This window comes from Hibiscus syriacus, unplaced genomic scaffold, assembly GCF_006381635.1.
Source record: "Hibiscus syriacus cultivar Baekdansim isolate YM2019G1 unplaced genomic scaffold, ASM638163v2 tig00111493_pilon, whole genome shotgun sequence".
Classification (NCBI taxonomy): Eukaryota; Viridiplantae; Streptophyta; class Magnoliopsida; order Malvales; family Malvaceae; genus Hibiscus; species Hibiscus syriacus.
This window is the reverse complement of record NW_024063102.1, coordinates 1,491,673-1,513,883: the sequence shown is the minus strand read 5'-3', so window position 1 is coordinate 1,513,883 and position 22,211 is coordinate 1,491,673. Positions and strand designations below refer to the sequence as shown.

Here is a 22,211-nt window from a genome sequence, read left to right as displayed (position 1 = left end):
GTGAATTGTGAAAGCCCATGTTATGTAGATGAGAACTATAGGTATAGTTGGCATGCCAAGGGTAGAGGGTCTATGTGGTCCTTCGGGATATATATATTCTTTGGAACATGTGAAGTCTTGTGAGACACATATTTGATCTCTAGTATATGTATGATTCTTAAGGAATATGGTCCTTATGGACATTATATGGCACTACGGTGCAATTCTACGCGGCACTCCGGTGCAATTCTACGTGGCACTTCGGTGCAATTATACGAGCTGTGGTAACAACATAGTGCACAACCTCACAATACTCAAACCTTAGATTCTCAGTATGGTACCATGGGCTAATTAACTTAATAATGTGAACTTATGAATGTGAATTAGATAAGTATATGGGTAAGAAACATGGTTATGGTACTGCAATGTTTACATACATATTATCATTGCACTCACTTCTTTTGGCAATTCCTTTATATTTTATTGTTATTATTGTATTGCCTCACTAAGTTGGATGACTTAGCGTATGAATGTTTCACACGTAGGATCCGATAAAGTAAACAATCGAGGTTTTAAGCAGCTGGACAACATTACTCCTGCAACTATCAGATCAGAAGCAACTTAATCAGTAGGTCATTTTGTTATGTAATGATGTTGGCATGTAGCTAAAGGGTTAAGTTGTGTATGCTATGAGTATTTGATAAACTTGTATTAATATATGTATATTATTGTATTTTAATAAATAAGTTCGAATGTTTTATCGGTTTTTTTAAGTATTATTTTGTTTAGTCAATGTGACATCATGGACTCGTATCCGGGTCGGATAACGGGTTGGGTGTGTTACAAGGACTCTCCAGAGTCCTCATTTGACTGGTTCTCTCGCATACGCGCCTGAGGAGGAAAAAATTAGGGTTGGGAAAACCCTAATTATTCATATAAAACTTGAGGCTGGTTCGGGTCCGAGTTACGGGTTACTCCACTGGACTGGGTTACTTGTTGGTCACTGTTACTTTATTTGGACTTGAGTGTTGTAAACGGCTGTTGGGCGTATTTGACTGTGGGCCTGTAAATAAATAAAAAAAACATAGAATATATTATATATATACTATACCACAATAATGAAAATAATTATAAATATAATATGGCGAGACGAATATAGTGTCCTAATTATATATATATAGATAAACATAATTATTAATAATATATTTGTAAAAAATACATTTATCGTTGTTCGTGTATATATATATATATATATAAACAACTAATTTTATTTAAAATAAAAATATCTCAAATTACAATAAAGATTTATAATCATAATAGTAAATTAAGCACTGATTAGAAAAATTTCCTAATTATTGAAAAAAAATTAGCAACTTAAGATCACATAAGGACTATAAGGAAAGATAAAAATTTAACCAAGAAACTAAACAAAGACAGATCATAATAGACTTGATTGTATCGGTAAACATATAAAAAAGGAGATCAAGCTATTAAAAGATCACCGACAAACATAAATAGACTCGAGCGACGTGAAAAGTATCCACAAACGCAAATCGGGTATCCACATCCAATCTGAAGGTCCAAAGCAGGGAAGATCAATAGATATCAAATAAATGTCATTTTGATCAATCATGACGATGTAAATCAACCCTTAGAAAGATAAATGAAAAAAACGACCAAACCACGAAAAACATGTCAAAAGGAAGAAGATAAAATGTTTCATAAATAGATGAAAACGTGTCATATAGACAGATATTAAAAATAAAAAAAATAAAGAAATAGAGGTGCAATATAAAGAAAAGAAAGAAACAATAAAGAATACAAGCGGTTAATATTCAACATTAAAATTGATATCATTACTAATAAAAAAAGATGAGCGCACAAGGAGAGAAGAATTAAAACTTATTCTAAATTATTTATATTTGATTAAAACTTACTCTAAATTGTTTATATTTGATTTTTTATTAAGCTAATGTGATTATAAATAGTATTATTCTAGTTATTCTCAACTATTTAACAATAACGCTTAATCATCCTGTTATAACACGAATATTCGAACTCGTGATCTCTAAAAATAAAATAATTTATTTAACCAATCAAATAATAGGATTCGTTATTTATATATTTTACACATTCTAACATCTATGAAATATTTATAATATGGAGTAATACTTTTATCGTTATTCGTATATGAATCTATAAAAAATCATATTTATTGAAAGCAAACAAATTTGACGGGAAATAGAGGTGAATGGAAATGTGGCGAGAATAATGGCGAGTGGTCGGTACTGGGTGTGAATGAAAAAAGAGCCTCTGAAAGAAAAAGAGAAGCGTAGACTGCTGCTGCTCCTTTCTTCTTCTTTCTATCTTTGTCTATTTGTTCTGCTCTCTTCTTATTGTTTTTGCCCTTCTCTTTACCTTTTCATTGCCCTATCTTTATGCTCACTATTCTTCGTGTCTTCTTCCAAGAGGCATTTCGTGAATTTATCAGATTAAGCATCTCCAATTATTTATTCAAATTTGGTCTTATCTTATATTTCAGGTATGCTTCTAATGTGTTTTCGCCCTTTGAATGTTCTTGTCACTTTCCTTGCTAAAACTTTTGCCGCTTTCAGCGCGTTTTCGATCTATGCCTCAACTGGTTGTTTTATGATGGATATATTTTTCTTTTGATACTTTATGTTTTAGAAAATGAAATATTTTTTTGGAAGGATGGGGAATTTGAAAGGATATGAAAAAAAAAACTCAGATTTTTGATTTCTATTCTATTTGGTGGTTGAAAATTTGTATTTGTTCTGCTTCGCTTTTTTTAATGTAAAATTGAGTGCTTTGAGCTTCTGCATTTCAATCTTTAGCTTTAAGTAGGGTTTTTAGGGTTTGATTGTTTGAACAGATAATTTGGCTTGCGGCTCCGATTCTGACTAAGCAATTGGGATCCCGAATAATTGAATTTCTAGGGTTGGCCAAATAAAGGTTCGGTTTATTCTTCGTATGATTCTTTTAAAACTAAACATATGAGCAATCATTGCAGAACTGGAACAAAGTTAGCTTGTACCTCCTTTCATAAATCAGTTAAAATACCAAGGAAAGTAACTAACCGAGAAAAGAAAAGAAAAGGCCTGAATATCTGATGCTTTCCGGACTTCTTTCCCAATTATACTCTCCATGTACACTTCATTTGGACGTTTTAATTTCTATCTCTTGAATTGATTTACTCAGAAAAATTTAGCACTGTGTCCTACCAAGCAATGCTCGCCCATAATCTTTAGCACTTATTGTCAGGTCGTAGTTCTTGACCCTTCATTTATGTTGCTTTTGGGGCATTTTCTGATGAGATTGCAGCATGAAATGAACATCAAAACTTGGTGTAGTGGAGCTGCTTGTCCTGTTTTTAGCTTTTGGGGTTCCATCATGATTGGGAAATGGTTGAGGGGCCGAAATTTACTGGAATTATAGGAGGAACCAACAACAATGACAACAATTACTATGATTTTACTCAAGGGTTTTACCAAAAAACTCGGCGAGGGCACAACATGTCCATTGACAGTATACAGACTAGTAGCACCGGAGGGTCTGTTTCCATGTCAGTTGAAAATAGTAGTGTGGGCTCTAATGATTCTCTAACCACATTTTAAGCCACCCTGGTCTAAAGCCTGTGAACCGCCACAATTACTCTGTGGGGGAGAGTGTGTTCCATCCGGGTAAAGTTGGCCATGCAAAACTATGATGAGTGGACTATGATTAAGAAACTCAATATGGGTACAGCTTTGCTCAAGGAGCTTTTGGGAAGTTGTACCGAGGTACATATACTGGTGATAATGTTGCAATTAAGATATTGGAAAGGCCAGAGAATAGTCCAGAGAAGGCACAAGTTATGGAGCAGCAGTTTCAGCAGGAACTTATGATGCTTGCAACCCTGAAGCATCCAAATATTGTGCGATTATCGGGCATGTCGTAGGCCTATGGTTTGGTGCATTGTGACAGAGTATGCAAAGGGGGGCTCAGTTCGGCAGTTTCTAACAAGAAGACAGAATCGTGCTGTGCCATTGAAATTGGCAGTTAAACAGGCATTAGATGTAGCAAGAGGAATGGCCTATGTCCATGGGCTTGGGTTTATTCATAGGACTTGAAGTCAGATAACCATCTAATAGCTTCTAATAAATCAATAAAGATTGCAGATTTTGGTGTCGCACGTATTGAGGTGCAGACTGAGGGCATGACGCCGGAGACAGGGACATATCGTTGGATGGCTCCGTAAGTCTTCAAATCCTTGCATGTTACAGTTTCTTCCCTTTTACAATGTAACATTTACCCTCTTTTTATTTGGCGTCTCTTTTCATCTTTGTTGGATGATCTTGCTAGTTGGCACGAACTCTCTGGATTTTTTATGATAAAACCATAAGATTGTGCATTACTGTTCATCTGTAGATTATCTTTTGTATTATTCTGTTTCAATTATGCCAAGGAATAAGTCCTTCCGTGTAAGCTATCTTCTGAGCTTTAAATTGTATTTTCTTTGATTCCTTTTAGAAAATGCCGACCAAATATAAAGCACCTCTTACATTTTTCTGAATTCTGAATATGAACTAGCAGCTTCCTTCTAAAGGTTGATTCTTCTGTTTGATAATTTGAAGGCACTGACTTCATGACCGTGTTTGATTTAGACTTTTCTGAGTTCAATATATTTGGCTGGAATGCAATGTTTAGATTATTCAAGATCTTAATATTTGTTGCTTATCCAGAAGAAAGTTTGAGTAGATAACTAGGGAATGTACATTTATCACCGCAGAAGATTGGATTTTGAGGCCTCTCTCTAAAGTAGGTGTGAACTTATGTTATCTTGATGTCTTGCAGGTTGCTGCTTAAATTGTAATTAATATATAGTTTGATTTTTGAACATAACTTGCTAGGGTACTTGCATTGTTTTATGAAAATTTCTTTTCCTGTTCAAAATGGAGAGCATTGGAAACTCATTTTTGGGCCAAACTTGTCCTGTTACTTGCACTTTCTTAGTAGAACATCCCTCATGGTTCAAATGGAGTGTTGAACACTGGTTAGCTTCTTATATATATCAATTATAACTATGCCTAGTTGTCAAGGATGTGGGGTGAACTCTAGGTTCTAGACCCCTGATATTGCTCGAGGCTTGAAATGCAAAATAAGTGCTTGCCTGAGTGAAGTAGGGCACAGTATATATGTGTAGTTTTATATGTTCTCTTTCCGTGTGCCTCTGTGTGTGTGTATAATAAGCTTAAGATATATAATTCTGTTAATAAACTCTAAAGGGTGGTCTAACATATGCATGATTTCCTTATTGTTGTTCAGCTCTTGAACAAAGTAGACAGTTTGATACTGTCCCTCTTTTACTGTTATAATTATAGTTGATGAAGAAAATTAAAGAACTGAAAATTAAAAACAATTAAAGAGCTTCAGTTGAGTGAGAATGTATTTTTCGGTGCATATTGCCTCGTAAAAAAGTATGCCCAGGCTCACCAGGCATGCAGTTGATCAGAGGTGCCTTCCTGATCTAAGATTGTTTTGTGGTTCAGAGCGAAGGTGCAGGGTCTGCCTTAATAACCTCGACTATGTCTTAGTGTTTGATGGTGCTTTGGTTTTTCCATTATTCATCATTAGTTTTGACCGAATTATCCTTCATATGAAACTTTATTCATTATGTAACCAGTTGACTTGGTATCCAAATTGTCCATTCGTTGAGTATTTTATTGATTTTTTTAGTTATACTGTTGGTGATTCTGTGTTTGTCTTTGATGCAGAGAGATGATACAACACAGGCCCTACACACAAAAGGTAGATGTGTATAGTTTTGGAATTGTGCTGTGGGAGCTCATCACTGGCTTGCTTCCTTTCCAGAACATGACTGCCGTGCAAGCAGCATTTGCTGTGGTGAACAAGGGTGTTAGGCCAGTTATTCCAAATGATTGTCTCCCAGTTCTGAGTGAGATCATGACCCGATGCTGGGACACTAACCCAGAATTCCGTCCTCCCTTCACTGAAATTGTAAAGATGCTCGAGAATGCCGAAACCGAGATAATGACAACTGTTCGTAAGGCCCGCTTCAGATGTTGCATGACTCAACCCGTGACAATTGACTGATCCAGAATAGAAGAGTGGAGAAGAAATGATAAATGAAAATAAAAAAGAGGATATAAATGATAAGGAAAACAAGAGCAGTAAATTTCAAGTATGTTGGTGTATGTTAATATTTTAGTCTTTTTATATTTTTACTCTACATTTCCAGGTAGGAGAAGGTAAGTAGCATTGAGACTGCTGGTTTCTGGATTTGGGGTGACAAAATGTACTTGGTGGGGCTACTGAAGTTGTAGGGTTAGTGCCTTGGTGGCTGGGATGGGTCATTCAGTGAAGTGGTTTCCTTTTGTGGCAAGATATATATGTTGCCTGCCCTATCTGTTACCCTTTAAGATTGTTTAAGCAGGTTCTCGATTCGATCGTTTTCTCCATTTGTTTTGGGTTGGATTTTCACCTAATCCTGTTCAATTGTGCTGATAAATGCGTAGTATTTGTTATGATAGACTGGGTTGCATGGAAGATAGCAACTAGGATGTATAACTCACAACTGAGTTGACCGAATTTTGATCGAGTTGAATTCGTAACTCGAGTTATCTCGTCTTACTTAGACCTTAATAGCGACGTCTTATTATATGTAGAGGACTTGGTTAAGAGATTTTTATTCGAGTCTTGTAGATAAATTAGAACTCTGAGGTAGCAACTTTTGGCACGAGTGAAGTAGAGAAAATGACTCGAATGAAGAGAAAATGGAAATTGCAATTCAATTTAAGCCCCAACAACTTTAAGGTAATTTGGGAAGATTTCAAATGAAGTCTGCGACAATGGCTCGGTAAGAACGCCAACAACTGTACGCAGATGTCTAACCTCAATGCCACCATTTTTGAATTGATGGTCACACGACGGAAAAAACTGTGTTGACATTATTACTACGTATGATGCTTGGGACGATAGAAAAAGCAAAGCACAACTCATCAAGAGTTGTATGCATAGGGACGAAATATGAATAATTAATTATAACCAATTTCACATGGAAAGACCTATGGGTTCTAACTTCTTGAGTCCTCATCGGAGTTTGAAAAATTAGGAAAACTTGATTCCTCCTGACGCACAAAAAACAAAACAAGTGATATGGTTAGTAAAATAAAATGACGAAACATTGTAATTTGATCAACTTACTAGTCGTAGGGAAGCTTGGCTATAGCTAGGGGAGTCTCCTGGACTACCATCTTTCATAGTTGAGAGCATAGCTTCTTCAACAAGATCTCAATCGGTTGAGTTCCGGCAACACCACTTTGCCGAGATCGGGCCTATCTTTCCTCCTTAGCTCTGCACAGCTAAGTGCAATCTTTGCGAAGCTCAAGGCATCTTGAACCGGCCAATCATGGATAGTTGGATCCAGCATTTGATCAAAGGTCCCCTCCTCAATAGCCCTTTGCATATGGTGAGCCAATCCCATTGGTGGTTTTGCTGATATTATTTGTAGAAGCATGATCCCAAAGGAGTATACATCAGACTTTACTCCCAGCATGCCTGTTTGCTGGTATCGGGATCTATGTAGCAGAAAGTTCCTGCAGTGGCGGTCATCCAATACTGTGTTACGCTGTCGGCGACGGACGGAGGTACTAGCCTAGCCAACCCAACATCACTGATCTTGCTCACAAAGTTGCGGTCAATTAAGATATTGGCTGGTTTCAGGTCACGGTGGACGATTGGTTCGGGTTTAGTTTGGTGGAGGAACAGCAAGGCTGTTCCGATTTCTGCTGCAATTCTGAACCTGAGCTGCCAAGAGAGGGTTGGAGTGTTTCCTCTCCTGAAGAGGCGGTCCTCTAAGCTCCCGTAGGCCATGAACTCGTACACTAGGCATCCATACCCGGGCACGCTCCCAATAAGAGGACCATTGGGATGTCGTATGCAGCTTAAAACCTCTACCTGTAAGTTCAATTGTTAAAACCAATGCTCTTGTGATAACATGCATACATAAGTACAAAAAATATACCTCTCTCTGAAATTGAGACCTTCCTTGAGCCGCGTCCGGGCGTAAAACCTTAATTGCAACGAGAGTATGGTCTAGATGACCTTTAAACACGGGACCATAACCGCCTTCGCCTATCTTGAGAGCCTCCGAGAAGAACTCGGTGGCAGCTTCGACTTCCTCTATTGTGTACTTCCTGTACCTGAAATCTGTACTTGCTAGTGCGTCAAGTGCCTTCTTCTTTCTGCTTGTTCCTTGACAACTTTCATTTCTGCGTTCACTCTTTTTTGTGATTCAAGTTCCGCAATTCTCCTAGCCGCTTCAGCCGCTTCCAATGCCGCTCTCGACTTAGCTTTCTCCTGTTCTGCTATTACTAATGCAGCTTCCTTGGCAAGTCGTGCCTCTTCCAATCTCCGTTCCTCTTCCATTTTCCAAAGCTGGAGTTCTTTTGCCTGTTGTCATGTAATTATATATGCACAAAATTCTAACTCTAGTCAAAGCGAATAATTGAAGCATATGTTAGTTAACACTCCAACCTTTTGTTTTGCTGTGAGTGCTTCTTTGCAGGCAGTACTATACATTTCCATTGTTTGCTTGAGCTCCAGTTTTAGCCTCCTCATTTCAGCTTCCACATCATCCTGCAGGTTTCACCAAAAATGTAAAGAACAAATCCATGTCATTGTTTTGACAAGTACATCTTATATCTTTCTTACTTACCGTTGATCCAGAGAAGTTTGAATGTCTGTCCGGCGAAGCTGATGGGAAATCAAGTGGAGAGCTCAGATCCATTGAGTTCGATCCACACGGCAGCGACTCAAACCTAAGATAACTTTCATAATCTGAAAGGTTGGACAGTCTTGGACCAGTGCTGGTGCGGCTTGAATCTTGGTAATCAAATGATTCGGGAAGGGTACCAACGGTGCTCGGTCTACCAGAGCTCACGAAGGATATATCTGAATCCGGCGTAGGACTAGGGAGTGCAGGAAATAGTTTGTTTATGCCTTTCCTGCCAAAAGGTGACCTGCATTCATCCAAATATTGCTAACAACATAATCATTAGCTCCAGCTACATAGATCTATTTTATTAAGATACATGTGGAGGAAAACCAACAAAGTATACCTGATACAATCTTTGGAATCGGTAGATTGACGCAGCGGTTCCGCTCGCCACTTCTCACCTGTTGAAACGGACAGAATCTAATTAAACTCAAAGATTGAGTAATGGTTAATGAAAGCTTGAAGCCAATAATGAATCAGACCTCTGAAGGCATTAGCTGCAGCCGGCACGATTTGCGGCTCGGGAGGAGGAGAAGGAGGAGGAGTCGGTTTCGATTGGTTAAGAATTTGACTACGCAATGGGGAGACGGGTGGAGCAGGATGAGAAGCCGATCGCATGGATGAAATTTTGTTTTTGGATATCACATAAACATTACAAAAGTCTGGTGCATTTTTCGATATGGTTCCTGTGATATCCGTGCTTTAAATCGACTGAAACAAGTTAAAATTAAGAGCATGAACTTCCATGCAAATTCGATCGCTTATCCGTTTAAAGATCTAAACAGAGACAAATAGCATACCTAAGAAAACTTGCTCTTGTGGAGGCACCGATGATCAAAACCTCGATCACAGCATGAGTGGCATATTCAATCAGCGCTTTAGCTACGTCATTCTCCTCCAGAACAACATCTTTGCATTGTATCTAAAGTTAACAACATTGGAAATCATAATGCAAAAACATAATAAGAAATTAAACCTACTTAATGTCGGAACCAGCTTACATCCTTACGAGTACAGAAGCAACGGAAGGGAAGGAAAAGTTCCCTGGTTTGAGGATCGGGATCTTTACATACATACGGTAAATCACCACAGCTTTCAGGCAATTGGTTCGACCCTGGACGTACCACAAAACCAAACTTGTTGGTGAACATGTAACCATAGTGTTAAACTTGTTGGTGAACATGGAATGATCAATTAAAGAATAAGAAGAAGAAAGACATACGAGGTGGATTGGAGTTGGGTTGGCTTTTACATGTAGGAGAACGACGGTTTGGCCTTTCTGCAAGAGATTATCAATTGCCCATTTGAGGGCATGGTGGCTGTTCTTTTTGTCCTTGTGTATGGCCACCGCCAACAACGCCGGGTTTGTGTTTCTTGATTCCCTCCTTTCGCCATTACCATTACTTTTTTGCGCCCACATATCCAATCTCCACGAGCTGTTGCACCGCAAGATTGAATATATGCACGTACGTTGGTACTAGTTGTTTTATGTAAATTATACTCCCTTTTATTTTTGGATTTGGGAAGATATGAGATTGAAAATGAAAACCCTAACCCTTGCCTGTTAATAAAGCTGCTGATTCCCCCCCCACCCCTTTATTTTGGTTTTGTTTATGCGAAGAGGAGGCTAAGGAGCACCGAAGATGAGAATATGCATCCGAGTTGAGAAGAAAAGGATTTTCCACCTCAATTACACATTTCCCCCCCCCGTAGATTGTGTTATTTTGGGTAAAACTATTTGATAAAAATACAAACTTCAAATTGTCACCGTGGAGATCGGAGTTAGATTATGGGAGAGCGGCATTGTTTGCGGATAGTTAAGTGTTTCATCTCTTATTTTTGTACCATCGCCCCCCTCTCCTTCCACTCTATTTTCCCTCTCATATAGCCTATAGACAAAGGTACAGTATACTCCTCACGCTTCCGTACATTAAATATTTTCTTCGTGCCTTCTCCTTTTATTTTTAAACTTATTTTATTCGAAAATTTTATTAAAAAATCAATAAACAATAATACTTATATATTTTACCTAATTTATAAGTGTCGGTATTTTTATTCTTGTTAAATTAAATCTGTCAATTATATTAATTATTTTTAGGGATAATTTTATCATTTTTAATTAAATATATCTCTTAAAATTATGTAAATAGTCAATATAAGATACATATTATATTATAGGAAAGAGGGAGTAAATTTTTTTAACAAGATATTTTTAATGATTTAATATAGAAGTTGCAATCAAGTCGTTTGAATTTTGGGTTAGATTATTTTGAGTTTATATTTTATTTGTTTCAAGTTTAATATGGGTCACATTGATTTTATTTAGGTTTATGATAAGTTGGCACAAGTCGAATATTGAATCGATTTAATATTAAATCGATCATTTTTTGAGCCGGGTCAAATCAGATTGATCAACTTTTAGTTGGGTCAATATCAAATTGTTTAATTTTCTAGTCGAGTCAATATTAGATCAATCATTTTTTGAATCGAGTTAATCAGTTTTTTGATCGAGTCAATATCATATTGGTTAATATCGAATTGATAATTTTTGAGTTGAGACAAATTGGTCAATATTGACCAATTTTTGGTTGAGTCAATATCAAATCAATCGATTTTTTAATCGAATCAATATTGAATTAGTTATTTTTTGGGTCAGATCTATCGACTTTTAGTTCAGTTGATCTTTTGATCTTCAAATCAATTCAAAATGAGTTGAATATGACTCGAATTGAATTAAAAACAAGGGATGACTGGTGATATTTTCTCCCAAGAGACTCAGTTCACCAAGGAAATAGAACCCTAGTACGGACTGAAGAATAAAAGCTAAACTTCAAGTTGTATTAAGACTGTCTTGTAGATAGTCTTTTCAATCTTAGTCGATGGAGTAAATGAAGTTTATGTGAAATTAGGACACCACCGATTGTAAGAACACTGTAAACAAAGATTCTCCACACCTCCATTGTCACGATAGATTTAATGTGAAAATTAAAAGATATGAGCATTCGGCTCAAATCTTGTTTTATCAACTCATCTTAAACATTCTCTTATTATGTGTTCGTCCACCCAAGTTGTCATACCCTTTTAAGTCAAGTGCGTTTTAGGCATTGTTCATCCAAGTTGAAGGCTGATTTAAGCACACAACTCATATTTTTTTATGCCTAATGGCGCAGGGTTTGTTAGTTTCAGCCTTAATCCCGTGAGAACATATATTTTTCCAGGTATTTTTATGCTTCTGAGCAACACTAATCTCGAAAAGGTAAGAAAGAAAATCATGAAGTTCAATTGTCCATCTCCCTGGTCTCTGAATATATCATAGATCGTATGATTTCACATTATTTAGTAATATTAGAAGAAACCCAAGTAGTGGAATGATTTGAAGAAAGCATCTAATAGACAAAACCAACACGACGTTGTTTCATCTGCCATCCCAACACCAAATATTCATCTCATTGCTTCTTTGCATGCCTTTGGTAAAAGGCTTTTATCCTTCTGATCCCTTCCTCAACGGCCCAGATTTCACAAGCAAATGTTATACGAAGCCAATTCTTCATTCCAAAAGCCGTCCCTGTAATGTCCAAATCCATCACTTTTAAAACAATGTTTTGTTTTATGCACCAGATGCATGTAAATCTATCATCTCTTACCGGCAGGGATAATAACCACTTTCTCCTCTTTAGCCAGCTTCATGCAGAACTCCAGGTCATCACTGATGTCTTCCAGTACCGAGGCATTCAGCTTCACCTGCCACAATATGCAGATTAGCTACCAATACATATCCTCTTATGTTCCGAAGATCGATGGCCTCACCAGTACGAACATCGATCCTTCTGGTTTGCTCGGGCAAGTCAAACAAGGTACTTCCTTAATTCCATCGAAGCATTTCTGGGCAGCCTCTTTTAATGTCCCCATCAGTTTCGAAAAGAATTCATCCTTTGTATTCTCCAGGATTTGTGGAACTGCTCCCTAATGCACCAAACACAATCATTTATAACCAAGAAGACGAACAACATTAATGAAACAGACAACAAAAAGCATTTTGCATAACGAACCTGAATGAAAGTTGCAGGATCAGAGGTTATGTTGCAGCAGCCTGTAATTGATTCCACTATCTGACAGTAATGGAACACCAACATTAATGCCATGGATTAGTATCTTATGATTTCTGTCTTTCCAATTGTCATATGCCAGAGAAAGAATGAAGGCTAACCCCAGATTTTTGAAGAATGCCATTAGGATCAGTAGTTGCAAGCCAACCAAGTCGCCAACCAGGAACAACCCATCTCTTTGATATGGACCCCAGAGACAGAACCGGCACAATTGATCCAAATACTCCCATTGGCACAAAGGGAGTGCTTCCAAACGTAATATGACTATAAACTTCATCAGCAATTACCAGAATTCCAAGCTTTCTTGCTGTCTCTGCAACCTATTTCAAACAATCAACAATTTCTGCTGCCATTCTAAATAATAATAATACCATTTAATTTACCAGTTCCAGATGGTCATAGCTGTAGACACTTCCACAAGGATTGCCAGGGTTTATAACAACCATCGCCACCGTGTTCTCATCCGCTAGAGCTTCGACGGCATCGATATCAACCTCCCAACCCTTATCGGAAGAAGATCGAATTGACGGACTTGGAGATTTTCATATGCAGCACGAGATTCATAGAATGTGAAGGCTGGTCTTGGGAGCAGAATGTTGGCGCCAGGTTGAGTAATGGCTGCTAATGCAACTTCAATTGCTTGTAAGCATCCACTTGTAAGATGAACATCATCCGCAGATAACTTGTATGGTAAGTCACGATTAAGATAATTTGCAATAGCCCTGTTGAATCTAGCAAGCATTAATTCATACAGAACATTTTTGAATGACAGAGTAATTTGTTTTATATTTGTACCGTCTGGCAGAGGGAACTCCAGAAGTAGGTGCATAGCCATTATACTTGGCCGAGTGAAGGGCATCGACTATGGCCTCTTCGGCTGTCGTGGGAGTCTTAAAGCATGGAAATTGTGACGGATCGCCGTTGCCAAGGGGAATGGTGGGTCTTGGATCATCAGTGCTGAGATTTCCCATTAACATCTCGACAATTCCTCGTAGGCTGATCGCCGATGTCAGGCTCAGCCTTTTGTTCCCTTGGAAACGCCACTGACGTGAACCATTTTCCATCTTCTTGCTTGTTACTGCCTCTAGTTGCAGTTAACAAGAGACATGATGACCAGATATAAAAGATACATTTCCCCACCTCACAAACAAACGAAAGTGGATATTTTCTAATAAATTTCATGATTTTTTTAGTATGTATTATTTTAAGATCAGAAAATTTTCTTTTAAATAATACAAACGAAAGTGGATATTTTCTGATAAATTTCATGATTTTTTAGTATGCCTTATTTTAAGATCAGAAAATTTTATTTTCAATAATACAAACGAAAGTGGATATTTTCTACCATCCGACACATTACTTTCAAATATTAAACATTAAATCAGAAAACTTCCAAATTTCAGTACAAACGTCATAATCGATCATAAAAATAAACAGTGGAGAGAGCCAAAACTTTGCTCCCAATCACTTATTTCAATTGAAAACTCAGATCCACACCGATGAATAGCTTGTTTTTAGCATCAAAATTATGATATGAGAAATTCAAACACTAGAAAGAAGTCTCCATGAACAATATTTTAGTTTGGGGGACAAAATATATAACTAATAATGAAAAATAGAGAGAACAAAATCAAAATAAATCAAAATTTGAAAGTCTAAATAGGGATTTATTCATTTATATTTTTAATAATAGGAAATTTTATCTAAAGTGTAAAGGTTAAAATAAAAATTAAATCATTTTATTAACGTGTCACGTCATCAAATCGTTAAATTTTTAACGGTTGTTTAGGTAAGTGATTACATCTTAATTAAAACGAATTGAAAGTGATCATATATTGATTAAAACAAAACGAAAGTGATTACGAATTAAGTTTTTTTAAATCGAGTGACCAGACATTTATAAAAATGAAACAAAAATGACAAACTTTGTAATTTACCCTTAATTTAAATAAATTGACAGGATGCTTTCAACATTTTAACTTTTAATTGTATTTTAAATTGTTTTTAAAAAAAAATTTGTCACATCTCATTGCCTAATAATGAAAGTGTCATGTCTTTTTTTTTAATAAAAAAAACAGTGTCATGTCGGCTAACGATTTATTCTCGAGAAAATAACCTCAGTGACCAAAAATCTCATATAATATACGATTTTAACCAACTTTTTCCAGATTTGTCAAAATGACCAACAAAATCGCAATGCGATCGCTAATTCGCAACGCGATCTCCATTATCGCAAATTCGCGTTGCATTTTCGCAATGCGATAGTTGAAAATCGCATTGCGATGGTCTACAGTATCGTTGCAATTTTCCCAATTCGCAATGCGAATAAGTAAATCGCAACGCGAATTGGGAAAATCGCAACGCGAATTGGGAAAATCGCAATGCGAATAAGTAAATCGCAACGCGAATTGGGAAAATCGCAATGCGATACTGACTATCGCAATGCGATAAAAAAAAATCGCAACGAGATACTTACTTTCGCAACGCGATACTGACTTTCGCAACGCGATTTACATAGCGCCATTCGTATTAACGCGTATTTTTTTTTCAAATTCCAAACACGTATTTTTTCTTAATAAATCGGAAAATGAACCGTCCACAGTAATCGCAACTCATAACCTCAAACCCAAAAACACAACACTCAGTCCCATCTCCATCTCTCACTCTCTACGGCGAAATCCATCCCCATCGCCGGCGAAATCCCTCACAACTATTCACAGTCAAAAATCCCTCACAATCATTCAGAAATGGAAAATCAACCTCCGAGGGTTAGTTTTTTTATTTTTATTTTGAAATTTTTGCATTATTTTAGGTTTTCATATTGAATTGATGATAAGTTTACTGGTAATTTCAATAATAGATTAACCATTTCACTTAGATTTCTTATTAAATTCATTCGATTGCTGCCAATACTGCTAAACTGTTTAGCCTGTGAAGTTAGTATTTGTCTTTGCTTTGTCTTTTGGTTGAAGTAATGCAGAAGAAGAATAGTTTCGAGAATGAAAATCGCAACGCGGAAATAACTATCGCAACGCGAAATAAAAATCGCAACGCGAAATAAAAATCGCATTGCGATTTTCATTTCGCGTTGCGATTTTTATTTCGCGTTGCGATTGTCTGGTCGCGATAGTCATTTCGCGTTGCGATTCTCTCGTTGCGATAGTCATTTCCGCGTTGCGATTCTCATTATCTCGTTGCGATTTTCATTTCAACCAAAAGACAAAACAGTGTTGCAAATTTTAGTTTCAAGAATAAACTACTATTTATGTTTATTGTTTTGTTTTTGGTATATCTTGACAGTGTAATTTTTGGTATATCTAACTTGGTATGTTTATTTTTTTTGTAGAAATTTTTTTCGGCTTCATTGACATTAAGGAATAAAGTTAGCCTAGCCACTACAATTGCTTCGAAGCTTTCACCTGCACAAAGAAAATTGTTTGAAGAAACCTGCTTCGGGCCATGGCTGAGAGTACAGCATCCGGGTGGAGATGCTAGTTTGACCCATTTGTGGCTTCAGACCATGACTAGCGATCTACCTGACAGTATACAACGTGGTGAGGAAGAGATATGGTTTCATTTTCCACCGGCGTATACTTGTGGGCGGAAGGAGTTCTGCTTAATCACTGGTCTACGATTCGGACACGATGATGTAGGCCCGTACACTCGTCATATCACCCGCCCATCATGGTTATCCAGGGTTTTTCCTGATGAGTCAATAGAGAAGCCGAACTTACACGTCACGACATGAAGAAATTGTTTAATAAGAAAGATGGTTTTACTCGGATGAATGACGTCGATGTTGTCCGAGTAGGCCTTCTACTACTTTTGTATGCCGGCTTTCTAGGCAGAGAGGCCAGACAACCTATTCCTCAGGAGCTAATATTATGGTAGAGGACCTAAATGCATGGAATCTGTTTCCGTGGGGTTCGTATATATGGAAAGCTACCTGGACTAAGTTGTCATCTGCCTTTGATGACCGTAAAAGTTTGCGGGGCGATGGGTCGAAATACACTTTGTCAGGCTTTGTTTGGGCCTTTAAGGTAAGAATTTCTATATAATGTTTTCAAAATTATAATTAATTATTTAACAATTACTAATGTTTGTTATTATATTGTTTGTAGATTTGGATATTCGAGGCTTTCCCCAGCATGCGACATATGCATTAAAATCCTCAGATGATATTCCTAGGGCTATTTCCTGGAAGAGGAAACGTATGTTGGATTGGGAAGACTTAATACCATATGCTACAATAAATAATCTAAGTTAACACAAATACTATCTATATAAACAAGTTATTAATAGTAGACGTTTAACTTTGTTTTAGTTTTTATATTTTAGGAGGCCAACACTCCATTAATGAGACTGACACCCACGAGGCTGAGCTTGCCACTGATTGGTGGCAAGCTAGTCAGCATTTTTTTGATGGCACGAATGATGAGCAGCCTCACTTCCTCCACTTCGAGAGCCATCACCTCACCCAGAGCCATCACCTGATCGACCCGACTATACACCTCTACAACGAGAGCCATCACCTATCCGTCACATCATCGAGTCTCTTCTCCACCATCACCTCATGATAGGCGACCGACAAAGATGCCACGACTTCTATCTCCCTGTTCTCCACCTCCACGGGATGAGTCAAGGGAGTTACGTGATGAGGTCAATGCCTTGCGTGAGGAGATCGGTACTCTACGCGATAACGATGGTGCATGGCGTGTGGAGGTGTCTACTTTACGTGGTGAGGTTGCCGCTCTACGTGAGATGGTAGTATCGTTGCAGAATGAGGTTCATACTCTACGCAACGAGGTAAGTTTAAGATTTCCATATTTAACTTGATAAATTTACTCGTAATTTCACTTAAATTAACCATTTCACTTAGATTGCTTAGTAAATTTATTCGGTTGCTGCCAAAACTGCTAAACTTTTACTTTAACACTGTGAAGTTAGTATTTGTCTTTGTTTTGTCTTTTGGTTGAAAGTTTGAAATATATTTATCTTTGTTTTCACTGTTTAAATATCATGTCTGTTATTTACTGATATTTGTATTTTTATTTAGCGGACCGATAAGGTGGATGCTTTACGTCGGGTTTTCTTGCACGACAGAGTTCACGCATCAGACGGCGTGCACGTGCTATTAAGTCTCCGTATACCCCAATAGTGCGAAGACACCGCAAGAAGAAGCCGACTCGCCTATCATCCCTCAAGAGTCCACTCCTATCGTTGAAGAGGCCCCTATCATTCCTCGAGAGTCCCCTCCCACCGTTCAAGAGGCCACTGTCATCGTTGAAGAGGTCCCTCCCACCATTCAAGAGCCCGATTCACATGGCGTCATATGTAGGATCTTGAGAAACCCTCTGACGTGCCGAACATGATGGATTCAAGTTGGCTCTCGTATGAGTTACCGGCCAGTACCATACCGGTATCTGAAGAGGAGAGGAAACAACTACCGGACACAATTCTGGATAACACCCTTTGGGCTAAGACGCAGTTGATTTTTATCTACATGAGCGAAGCCAGGGGTGTTTCACTGACAGATGCAAGCTCAATGATGATATCTATTTGTTGCTTGATCGGTCTTGGTGGGGCGTATTATTAGGGGTCAAAGACAATGGCTATTTCGATGGAGGGGTATGCCTTATATTTTCTTATATTTTCATTTGATTAATTTGTTTAAAAATTAATGTAATTCACTATATATGTATTTTTTTTGTAAAACAACATATCATGCGTGGGTGTCACGTCTACTAATAATTAGGAAACTTAAGGAAAATAAAAGAAATACACGGTATACAATAATGCCGACGGCTTTTAACGCAGTTCACTTGAAGAATCAACGAGATGAATCATTTGCGTTGGGCAATGGACAAGCTAAACTTTATCCTGCATGGTGGGAGGTCGATAAGGTTAGTGTTTATTTTAGATTGAGTTTAAAGGTATTCATAAATAAGTGCGCAAATGAATGAATTATTACTTATGATTGCAGGTGTTTATCCCTGTTTTGGAACGTAACCATTGGCTTCTCGTCGAGCTTCAGATCCCATCCCTTAAGGTAATAGTATATGACAACATGATAAATTACATATCATTGGCTGATTTAAGAGATATTATTAAGGGATGGAGCTCTTATTTGGCTAAATACTTGGATGCGATAAATTATTGGACTCGTTCTGGAAACAAGAAGCCAAAGAAGCTCAATATTACAGTTAGCAGAGACGAGACCGCACCACAACAAACGAAAGGACCCAGAGGGGATTGTGGTCCTCTCGTATGCTTGGCGTTGGACCGTTGATCACAGGAAGTATAAAGTATCTACCTCCCACCGATATAGATAGAGTTGCAGTAGGCTTGTGGTTTCGACATTATATGGCTAGATCGATATATACGAGACGCTGCCTACCTGCATCCGCGTTATAAAAATGTCCATAAATAATTGGTATGTTTATAGGCTTGTGGTTTGAAAATGTTTGGTTAAGTACCTAGAATTCAATAATTTGTTGTTTGTAGGTTTTAGATGTGTAGAAAGTGTTGTTTGAGCAAATGTTGGTTTATGCAGGTTAATCTCAGAAGTGAGCTGCGTGAAAATGATGTATGGCTGCAAAAGTTGATTCAATAGTAGAAGTGTTATTTTCTCTAATAATTATTTTTTTTTGATTGTTTAATTGATTTGTAAAAGGTGATTTGTAAAAGGTGATTTGTAAAAGTTGATTTGTTTAATTGATGTTAACATAATTCTTATTTGTGCTTGTTTAATTGATTGAAATGTAATGGTTGATTTTGTTGATTTCAATCTGCATTATGTTGAGGGCAAAAAGTACTATCGCAATGCGAAATGAAAATCGCAACGAGAGAATCGCAACGCGAAAATGAAAATCGCAACGCGAAATTAAATTCGCGTTGCGATTTTCATTTCGCATTGCGATTCCCTCGTTGCGATTTTCATTTCGCATTGCAAATTAGCGTTGCGATTTTCATTTCGCATTACGATTCTCTCGTTGCGATTTTCATTTCGCATTGCGATAGTAATTTCCGCGTTGCGATGGACATTAAGATGATTGCCTATTAAGTGATAACAACTGGAACAGATCATAGCAATTTTCAAACTCAAGTTACTAATACATGCCTAACTGAAAATGTTAAAAGTTCACACATAAAATCTACATAATACAACGTTTGCATTTAAAAATCACTAAGTTAACAGTCCCAAAAGGTGAAGCCAGTTGTGATTGGGATTTTAAAGATGATTGCGATTTTGATTGCCTTTTTCTTGACACCATATGAGCTTTGGATTTTGATGATGATCCATATTTTGGTAGAGGAAAAGATGATTGTGATGGCACTGGTGATCCACATGTCAACCTTGTATGACCACTTTCCTTGCACCGACTACATGTCGATCTCTTCTTCTCTTCACCCTTAGACGGTATACGATCGTGACTTTTTGGTCGGCCAGGTAGCCTTCTGTCCATGGCTGGTGGCAAAACTGTTTGTAAGTCATCTGGTATGTCCCACTCAGAAGGATGTGAAATAGGGTAGACAATCTCGGCATAAGTCTGTCGATACACTTCTGTAGTGTAGCAATCCATAGCGTATGTGCCTGAATCATCTTGGTTTAGATGAAGAGCAACTTTTATAACATGGCCACATGGATAACCAGATGTTTGCCATTTCATACAACTACACGTCCTTGCATTTAGATCGACAAGCCCATTTAAGTTATTATCCAGTACTTCAAACAAAGTGTTTGAACATGGTTCAACTCTCCATGACGTTGACTTCACAACACGTTTCGTTATCTTTTTTCAGTCCATGGTGTAACACGATGTTCCAATGTTCCTGTAAATTTAAATAAATAATACTTAGTAAAATATATGATAAGTTACGAATTCAAAGAAATAATAAGTTTCTTTTCTTGTAGTACACTTGAATAGAGGCTCGAAAAAACTCATTAACATAGTAATGGGTAATTTCCGGGAATGACGACTTAGAGTGTTAATTGATTCTGCACTATTAGACGTCATGAAACCATATCTTGCTCCAAGTTGATGTACTCTTGACCATCTTTCAAACCCGACATCTTCTAGTGTTTGAGCACACTGAGGCAAAACACGTCTTAAACAGTTTATATGCTTATTGAAATCCACTTCCCGATAAGCCTTTATAGCCTTCCAGTATGTCCATTTGTGCTTTATTATACCAGCAGACCTTGATTTTAGATTTCTATACAAATGAACACCACAAAGTCCATGAAAAGCATCTGGGAAACACCTTCTAACAGCGTTGTCAATTGAGTTTGCCCTATCGGATATGATTGTCAGATTGCTAATAGGACCTATGCAATCCCTAAGATGCCCCATAAACCATGTCCATGAATCAGAGGTTTCAGATTTGCCAACCCCGTAAGCTATTGGCAATATCCCATTGTTAGCATCCATGGCTACTGCTAATAAGTTTACTCCAAGGTATCGACCTTTCAAATGTGCTCCGTCAACTAATAACTGGGCGCATGCAATAATAAACGAACGAATCTACAAAATAATATACACAAGAAATATAATCATTTAAATTTTAAATGCATGTAACTAACAGAAATGAGTCAACAGAATTATATTGATTTACTAACCGCACACCAATGGCGATAAACAGCAACTCAAAGCGTCCATCTCTATCTGTTTTGATATGAGTACCAACCCAGGATTTTTCAGCTTTAAATTGTGACAATAAGCCGGCAGTTGGGCAAACGATGCTTCTGGCGACCCCCTCAACAATTCCAAGGCATAATTTTGCTCTCCAAGCTTGAGAATATGATATACTAATCTTGAACCGAGCATTCATGTCAGTCATAATTTCATGTCCCCGATATACCCTGCCATTCAAAAACATTAACTCAGCCAGAAAACCACCCAACACTTTTGTTTGCCTGTCTATGGTGAGGAAAAACTTGGGTTCTTGAACATGTATGTTTATCAATAAAAGTCCTAACTTGAAAGATTGCGCAATCTTTTATCCTCTTTGCAATCATACGCCATGTACAGTTTTTGTCAATCGTACACCTTGTTTCGAAACAATCTTTGCTTGATTTGTTAACTTTTAGTTGATAGCCATCTTCCACACATTTCGTATACAAAGCTATCTTCAAGTCTTCCTTTGTATCAAAACAATCATCTTTCTTGATACGAATAACTTTTGTGTAACAATCAACTGCTTTCTTTGCCAACTCTTCTTCCGGTAACTGAAGTAATTCTGGCATATTCCAGTTATACTCCCGTGGCATTTTCTTTTCTTCGAGGACTTTTTCTTCTTCTTTTCTTCTTCAGGATTATATGAATTAC

At 37.4% G+C, this 22,211-nt stretch overlaps 3 pseudogenes; 1 reads left to right on the top strand and 2 right to left on the bottom strand.

Moving 5' to 3' along the window:
• The first annotated feature begins 3,386 nt into the window (after positions 1–3,386).
• Positions 3,387–6,153, top strand: LOC120163721 (annotated as a pseudogene).
• A 920-nt stretch (positions 6,154–7,073) lies between these two features.
• Positions 7,074–10,233, bottom strand: LOC120163687 (annotated as a pseudogene).
• A 1,800-nt stretch (positions 10,234–12,033) lies between these two features.
• LOC120163703 lies at positions 12,034–14,002 on the bottom strand (annotated as a pseudogene).
• Between the last annotated feature and the right edge of the window lie 8,209 nt (positions 14,003–22,211).